At 33.0% G+C, this 9013-nt stretch overlaps 1 pseudogene; it reads left to right on the top strand.

Annotated features, from left to right (window-relative positions):
• Positions 1–604: 604 nt before the first annotated feature.
• Positions 605–5327, top strand: LOC112708434 (uncharacterized; annotated as a pseudogene).
• Positions 5328–9013: the final 3686 nt, after the last annotated feature.

The raw sequence follows: 9013 nt of genomic DNA, 5'->3' as shown, positions 1-9013 counted from the left end.
ATCGATGAATTTGTTGGGTAAAAAAATTATCGTCGGATTTCGATTTCCAACGGTAAATTTACCTGTAATAATTAGAAGGAAAAAAAGAAAAATTGGAGCAATTATTACTGTCGGATTTATCCGCCGGCAATATAAATTAGCGAAACGTTGTATTTTGGTTATTTACAAAGCATTACCATCAAATTTATCTGCGGATAACTCTGACAGTAATCTTGTCCTAATTAAATTCGAATTACTAACCCTTTCCCATTTATTTCTGAACTACTCTCTTTCTCTAACCTTCTCCTTTCTCTCTCTGCCCTCTCTTTCTCTCTCCCCCTCCCCAAACCAACTCTGACAGTCCCTCCACTAGCGTCGACCACCATCAACAAAGTTAAAGATGGCGGCATAAAGTCAATGTCGATAAACGGCATCCAAATGTATACAATAGGTTCCTAGCAACCTCACTCGCTTCCTAACTCCCCATTAAGAAGCAGAAATCACATCACAATGTCAAAAGTACTTCCCCTTTTTTATTTTCTCTATTCCTATTTTCCACTGTTAGGTTTGCATTAATCTTTTTGTTCATCACTTTATTTATTTATTTACTTGTTTGCTACGTTACATGCAGAATGTGCAATTGATTGAGGATTTGAGGTTCACAACTGCAACTACCAAGATTAAGGCAACTCCTGATGGCGCGTATATCATAGCTTCAGGTACTTCAAATTCATGTTTATATGTGTGCACGTTAATAATTAGTAATGATGATTAAGTAACAAGGAGAAAAATTTTGTGAAGCGTGATAAGGAAAAGTAGTCATTGATTATTCATAGATTATTGCACCAAGTACTGTAAATAGCAGTTTGAGCAAGTAAAACATGTCTAAAGACCATGGTTAGTTTTCTTTAGAGAGGATGTTGCGAAGGAGCACTTACAATTTTACAAATTCAAAACTAGCAACTTGGGCCTTGAGAAAAATTGGACAGCAGTTGCAACTTGCAATTGTATGTTATCAATCATGTGGGGGGAAGATGATAGGATATTAGCATTTTGGTGAGATCTCTTGAGATTTCATAAATGACATGATGGTTTTGGAAAAATGGCATGAAAAGATAGGTAATTAGGTATTAATTTCAAAATTTGGCACTCATGGTGATTCAATATTAAAGGTATATATCCACCACAAGTAAAAGTATGCGAGGTACGGGAGCTAGGATTGAAGTTTGAAAGGCATTTGGATTCAGAGATTATTGATTTTCAGGTACCGAAACTATCTTTAGTTTAGAGAAAAAAGTGGTTAACAACTTTATTGTTTTTGTCTTAGTTTTTTATTGTGTTTTAAACTGTCCTCTTTTGCGTATTCGTTTGTTGCTTGAGTTTACCTGTATATTTTCTCAATTTGTTATTTTATTAATTGAACAATTTTATTTATGCAGGTTCTAACAGATGACTATTTGAAACTAGCATTTTTATGTGCTGACTGCTCTGTTTGTCTACATGCAAAATGTGAAAAATATTACAGTTTGCAAATATCAAAGTTTTATTCCCCTCCATACTAAAATATAATGATGAATTATTTAGGTGTCTAGCATTTTGGATTATAAAAATGTAAACTTTTGGTGACTGAATGGTAATTTATCCTTCAATAAAGAAATATATACTGACAATTAAACTTAGATGTTAGTATTAGTTAATCAAAATTCATGAGTTTAATTATTACATGCCTTGATGTTCTTGTTTGATTGAATGGGAAGGAATATTACATATGACAGCTGATCTTGTGATTTGCTTTGTGCTGCCTTTTCCCTAGAATTGTATAGAATTAACTTAAAGCAGGTATTCAAGCTTTAATTTTTTGTTCAAAGGCATCACTAGTGTCATGAACATTGATTATTTCTATTGGTTGAATTTTGTGAAAAAAATCTGAAGGTTCAAATTTTAAATTATATTCTCATGACACTCTATGTAATTTGGAGTGGAATTCTTATATTTGGTATAAACATTATGTTTTGTTCTGTATTTTGTTTGGTGTATTTCTTGCAAAAAATAAGGACAACAATTGTTTTTACTTGTCTTACTTATAGATCTACTTATCTTTACAGGGGAGATTTCTTTCCTCCCTTGTTACACAATCCCCTGCCTTAAATGTGGTTTCAAGAAGGTATTTCAATACACAATCCCCTACATTGAATGTGGTTTCAAGAAGGTATCTAGTGGAACTCAAATATTGAGTGACTTTATTTCCTTTCATTTATAAGAGCACTGTATCATACACTTTGTATGAATAAGTGTAACTACAATTGTATCTGAAATTCTAAATTTGCAAATTTAGCAAGCTTCATAGACTAGTTGCCTGTGGTGGTGAAGATGGTGCTGTCGAATGCTTTGACATGCGTGTGAGATCTTCAGTTGGCAGAATTGATACAGTCAAACCTAGTGGCGATGTTGATCAGGTAGTAAAACATGTAGAGGCATTCAAATTTTCTATGTATCTGAGAAGATGATATTTATTATTTACTATTTTGGATGTGCTAAAGCCTTTGGTCCAAGGCAAATATCATAGACCAATTTTCCAAGTTTATTATTGTCAATTTTCTATATTTATTATTGTCTGAGTTAGTTTTTTGAGTTAATTAGTTGATTGTTGTTAATTGTTTGAGTTAAACTGAACTTATTTATTTTTTGAGTTAATTATTGATTATTGTTTATTGTTGTTAATTTTTTAAATTTATTATTATCTGAGTTAATTATTTTTTGAGTTAATTAGTATTGTATTTTTTGATTTATTAGTTTAGAAATTATTGAATTTAAATATTTAAAATTATATATTAAATTTTAAACAAAATTTTTAAAAAATTTAAAATTTAAATTTACCGTTAGATTTACCGTCGGTTAAATCAACCGGTAGTTATTAATTTAATTATTAATAATATATTACCGTCGGATTTACCAGAAAAAAATCTGATGATAAAATTTACTAGTGAATTTTTTTTTTACGATAATTAGCGGCAGACGAAAAAATTCGATGATAAATACTAGCAAAATTTATACCATCAAATTTATTTCGCAACTAAATCCGATAGTAAATCCGATGGTATTTAATATTTTTCTTGTAGTGAATTAAACATGTTCAAAGTTATAATTAAATTTAAAAATCCAAATCAAAATTAAAATCATATTATAATCAAACATTACTAAAGACAATAATCAAATATGCTCAAAATTATATTTCAAAATCTAGTTATAATCACTTGCGTTCAAAATTATAAGCAAACTCAGAGTTCAAAAATCATATTATATTAAATACGCATCAAGTCGTACTTTAAAATTCGTACCTATAAAGATGAATTCAAGAAGCAAAAATTGACAAGAGCACAGTAATAACAATTAAGACGGTCAAAATGGTCAAATTTATTGGACTAACCCATTTAAGTTTGTTTAAATTTTGGGTTATACGGTTTAAACTCGATTAATTCAAAAAGTTATTGGTTAAATGAGTTAATCTAAATCCTAAATCTTAAATCCTAAAACTAAACAGACGGTCTATTCAAATTTTTTTTGCATTAAAAAAAATATTTTTAGTCAACATCTTTCTTGATTCATCCCAAAAATCTGACTGATCAATTAACAAAAATTGTCTATTTAAAATTTTTTAACTAAAAGTAATTTTTTTGTCAAAATACTTTTTAAAAATTAAAATAAAAAATTAAAAAGGCTAGCCCGTCTAATTCATTGGACTAGTTATAAACAGTCTAAGTTAAAAAATTATGACTAATTAATAAAACAAACTTAAATGAGTTAGCCTACTTAATACACAAATTTAATCGGACATATTTTAAATGAATCAAGCTGACTTGTTTGACAACTTTTGTAGCAATAAAAATTCAACTATAATCAAACACCAAAATCTAAATCAAAACTCAAACGTATTAATTAGACATACTCATAGTGATAAATAAAAATATTTTAAAATATTGTTATAATCCAACATGCTTATACTTAAGATAATAACCAACCATAAAAAACCTATTTATTTCTTTTTATAGGGAATAGAATCCATGTTAATAAGATTTCACTAACATAAATAAAACATAATTTTGTTCATCTGAAAACAAGTTCTGTCTAAATTAACACAAAGAAAAAGCAAGAAATGCTACATCTTGGATCAAACAGCCTAAGGCACACATATAGGTGCTTGTAACTACACATAAATCCTCTTCAAAAAGCTAACTATTAAAGTATAATTAGAATCAGTTTAGATCAATTAGTATCATTCATATTTATATATTAATTGTAGGATTGTGTATTTTTATTACTTTAATTCTTTTAACACCTATATATATCCTTGTACATTGTATTTTTTGATACACATTTTAATAATGCATTCTTCAGATTACTCTCTTGTTTCTAACATGGTATCAAGAGTATAGGTATTTTTTTCATGAAAATCCGTTCATAGTCCCTATATTTTTTTCTTTTGGCAGTGTTCTTTGGCCTTATTTTTTATCTTTTTTTCGACGCTTTGGTTCGTCAGCAGTTGCCGAACTATCGGTGTCTGCTTCAGGTTCTCCTCCCTCCAAATGCTCCAGCGTCGTTGGATCCACGCCAAAGATCAATGGCATCACAGAGTGCCACATGTCAGCCAGAAATGACCCAGGACTCGCTTTCACCCGCGTTCTTTCCGACCTGGCCCTGCTCCCAACCCGCATGTCACCTCCCTCTCTACGTCAGCACTAATGCGATTTCCTTCTCCTATCACACGTTGCCACGTGGCCTTCCCTGCTGACGTGGCAGACAGTGGAACCCTCCTTAAATTTTTTTGATGAGCTCTTTCCGATTCTGCTCTCTGATTCCTCATTTTCTGTCCCAAATTTGTAGTTTTTTCTCTTTTTCATCTTTGTTTCAGCTATTATGAAAAAATCAGATACTTTTCAGCCTATTCCTGTTATTCTTAATGGCTCCAACTATACTCATTGGGTTGAAGTTATGCGAGGATTTCTTACAGGGTGAAAATTATGGCGCTATGTGACTGTTGATATTGTTTGTCATGTTAAGCCAAATCAAAAGATGAGACCTCCAAATCCAAGGAGGATGTTGATAAGGACTTTGCAGAGAAATTGAATGATTGGGATAGTAAAAATCATCAGATTATCACTTGGTTCTGCAACACTTCTAATCCAGACATTCACTTACAGTTCGGGCATTTTGAAACTGCTAAAAAAATATGGGATCATTTGACAAAATGTTACACTATTTCTGATCTCTCCCATCAGTACCAACTACTAAGGGAGCTTCATAGCCTTAAGCAAGATCATAGCCAAGCGGTTTTTGAATTTCTTGCTTAGATAGAAATTATTTGGGATCAACTAATCTCTTGTGAGTATGTTCTTAAAGATTTCACTAATGCTAAGGCATATGAGGATTATCGAAAACCGAACCCATCTCATACAGTTTCTTATGGCACTTACTGACGACTATGAGCTGGTTAGAGCTTCTCTTCTTCATCAGAATCCCTTGCCTAATTTTAAAGATGCTCTTCCTCATCTTAAGTCTGAAGAATTGCGCTTGTAGCGGACTCGCTCTAAGAGTGAAACTGTATTTGCTGTCACAGAGAGAAAGGGTAAATTTTGTTGAAACTGTAACTGTTCTGTCCACTCTTTCTCAGGCTGTCCCTCTATCAAGTGTCGCAAATGTAAACAAAAATGTCATATTGGCTTTAATTGCCTGAAACTGTTCTGCCATTATTGTAAGCTCTCGGATCACTTGATTGTTACCTGTAGTACTCGACCACCACGTTCTGATCAGAATAAGTATCACTCTCGTCCCAACAACTCTCTGAATGTGCCTGCTTTTATTGCTGCTGCTGCTGCTACTGATCCCACTAACTCTACCTCTCTCAACCCACCTTCTATCTCTCCATCCGACATTAAATCTCTTCTTAAGCAATTCCTCTCTTTTTCTAGTAATACCCCTATTGCTCTTTCCATCCCTCCAAGTAATTCTAAATGATATTTTGATTCTAGTTGTTTTAACAACATGTCTCTTTTGTGTCACTTTTTCTTGTCGTTGTCTACCACTACAAATACACATTCTATCAACACTGTTAATGGTTCCCTCTTGCATGCGACACATTAGGATTTTATTTCACAGTCAAATATTAATCTTCCTGATACTTATTTTATTCCAAAATTAAACTTTAATATTATCTCTATCAGTCAACTTGTTGAGCTCGGTTTTGATGTCAATTTCGCTATTTATGGTTGTTATGTGCAGGATCGTCGAACGGGAAAGATCATCGGTACTAGGGGTAAGGTTAGAAGATTGTTTGAGCTCGAGAACCTTCATGTTCCCTCTATGTCAAATCTATGTGTTGTTTCTTCTCCATCTACTCTTCACTTGTGACACCGCCATCTTGTCCACAACTCCTTAGAAAAATTGTGTCCTCTTATGTCAACGGGTGTTTCGGGTAAAATTCAAAATGAATTTTTTTACTACATTTCTTGTCAAACTACAAAACAACCTGCTTTACCTTTTTATAATAATTACTCTCTTGCTTGCTCTCCTTTTAATCTTATTCATTCTGATGTTTGGGTACCCGCTGCCACCACTTCTACAGGAGGGGCTCGATACTTTGTCGTCTTTATTGATGATTATTCACGTTTTACTTGAGTTTATTTGATGACTAATTGTCATGAGCTATCTCAAATTTATATTAACTTTGTCACTATGATTCGAACTCAGTTTTTCAAAGGTCATTAAAATCTTCAGGCGCGATAATGCTATGGAATATCGTGACTCCAAACATTTAAATTTTTTCGCTGAACAGGGTACTTTGTTTGAGTTCTCTTGTCCCAATACCTCTCAACAAAATAGAAGAGTTGGGCGCAAACACCGTCAAATTCTTGACTCTGTTCGTGCAATACTTATTTCTTCTTCCTGTCCCAAGCATACTTGAGGTGAAGCCGTTCTCACTGTTGTTCATGTTATCGATAGACTCCCTTCTTCTGTCCTTGGTAACACTACTTTTTTTGAGCATCTTTATCATACTTCTCCCGATTACAGCTCTCTTCGTATTTTTTATTGTGTCTATTTTGTCATTCTTCAGCCTCATGAACATAATAAGCTTAAACCTCGGGCTTGTATGTGTTATTTTCTTCGTTATGGCACTAAACACAAGGGTTATTGTTGTTGGGATCCTACCTCTCGAGGTATTCGTATATCTCGTCATGTTGTGTTCTGGGAGCATCACATGTTCTCTAGTTTTTCCTCTTTTGAGTCCATTCCTTCTACTCAGTTACCATTTTTTACTAACCCCAATGTTGACCTTTCTTCCTAGTGATGATGATACAGGATCTATCTTAAGTCAATCCCTTGAGCCTCCTCTTTTTCCATCTTCTCCATCTCCCAATGATTTTGAATCGGACGATGCTCCTGCTCCTGTTGTCATGCCTCATTCCTTCACTCGTTCTTTTAGGGTAAGAAATTCACCTCCTCATCTTTTTTATTATTATTTTTCTATTATTCTTCATCATCATGAACCTAAGTCATTCCGAAAAGACTCCACAAATTCAAGTTAGCAGCAAGCAATGCAGGAAGAAATTCAAGCACTTGAAAAAGTTCAGCACCACTATATGCAATCTCAGTTTCACTTGGAGCTCTCATGAAAATGCTCTCTTTATTCGTAAAAGTGAACGAGAAATTGTTCTTCTACTTTTGTATATTGATGACATGATCATTACTGGAGATGATGTTGATGGTATCTCTAATCTCAAGGCCTCCCTTCACCATGCTTTTGAGATGAAAGATCTTAGTTCTCTCAATTATTTTCTTGGTCTAGAAGTCATATCCACAGATGACGATATCTATCTCTGTCAAGCTAAGCATGCTTCGGATCTTCTTACTCGAGCTAAAATTACAAATAGTCGCATTGAGTCTACTCCCCTTGAGCCTAATGTTCGCTTTACCCCTATAGATGTCACTGTTTTGGATAATTTTCTATTTATCGGTAGTTAGTTGCATGACTCGACTACTTAATTGTCACCTGACTAGACATCGCCTTTCCAGTTCATGTTCTTAGCTAGTTCTTGTTAGCTCCTCGTACTGCTCATTATTCGGCAGTTCTTTGCATTCTTCGCTACATCAAAAGCACCCTATTTCATGGCCTTTATTTTTCTACCCATTCATCTTTATTCCTTCAGGCATACTCGGATGCTGATTGGGCTAGTGATCCAACTGATCATCGCTCTACTACTGGTTATTGTTTGTTTCTCGGCGACGCTCTTATTTCTTGGCAAGCTAAGAAGCAAATGTTCGCTGCTCGATCAAGCACAGAAATTGAATACTGTGCTCTCACTGACACCACTACTAAGGTTGTCTCGATTCGTTAGCTTCTCGAAGACTTGAGTGCTCCTTAATTGTCCTCAATTGATGTTTTTTATGATAACCGCAGTGCTATTCAGATTGAGTTTGAGGGAGAAAGGAGAAAATGTTAGAGTATAATTAGAATCAATTAGTATCATTCATATTTATATAGAATATCTATATATTAATTATAGAATTATGTGTTTTAATTTTATTACTTTGATTCTTCTAACACTTATATATATCCTCTTATATTATACCTTTTGACACATATTCAATAATACATTTTTCATATTAATTTCTTGTTTCTAAATTCTAACTCTAATAACCATAAATGAATTATTCTCCAACCCTATCAGTGATCCTATCATCACGTGAGTATGTTTTATCTTGCAATTCAAAGCAGCGCATGCAGTTACAATTCAGGTAGTATATCCCTTCCGCAGTTATCTGATTCCCTTCAAGTATGGACTGTGGGAATGTTAGAAAGTGCAGATTTTATTACGAACAATATAGATTTTTTTTTAGGATTTTTTTTAGGGTTATATATGTAAAAAAATTAAAATTCATCAAAAAAAAATTTTTGATATTATTTTAGTTATGAAAATATGTTAATAAAATTTTTTATTAAAAATAGTATTTTTAACATATAAATAATTATGAAAAGAGT

Source organism: Arachis hypogaea, chromosome 8 (assembly GCF_003086295.3).
Source record: "Arachis hypogaea cultivar Tifrunner chromosome 8, arahy.Tifrunner.gnm2.J5K5, whole genome shotgun sequence".
In the NCBI taxonomy this organism is placed as follows: domain Eukaryota; kingdom Viridiplantae; phylum Streptophyta; class Magnoliopsida; order Fabales; family Fabaceae; genus Arachis; species Arachis hypogaea.
The sequence above is the reverse complement of the archived record's forward strand: the minus strand, read 5'-3'. Positions and strand labels throughout refer to the sequence as shown.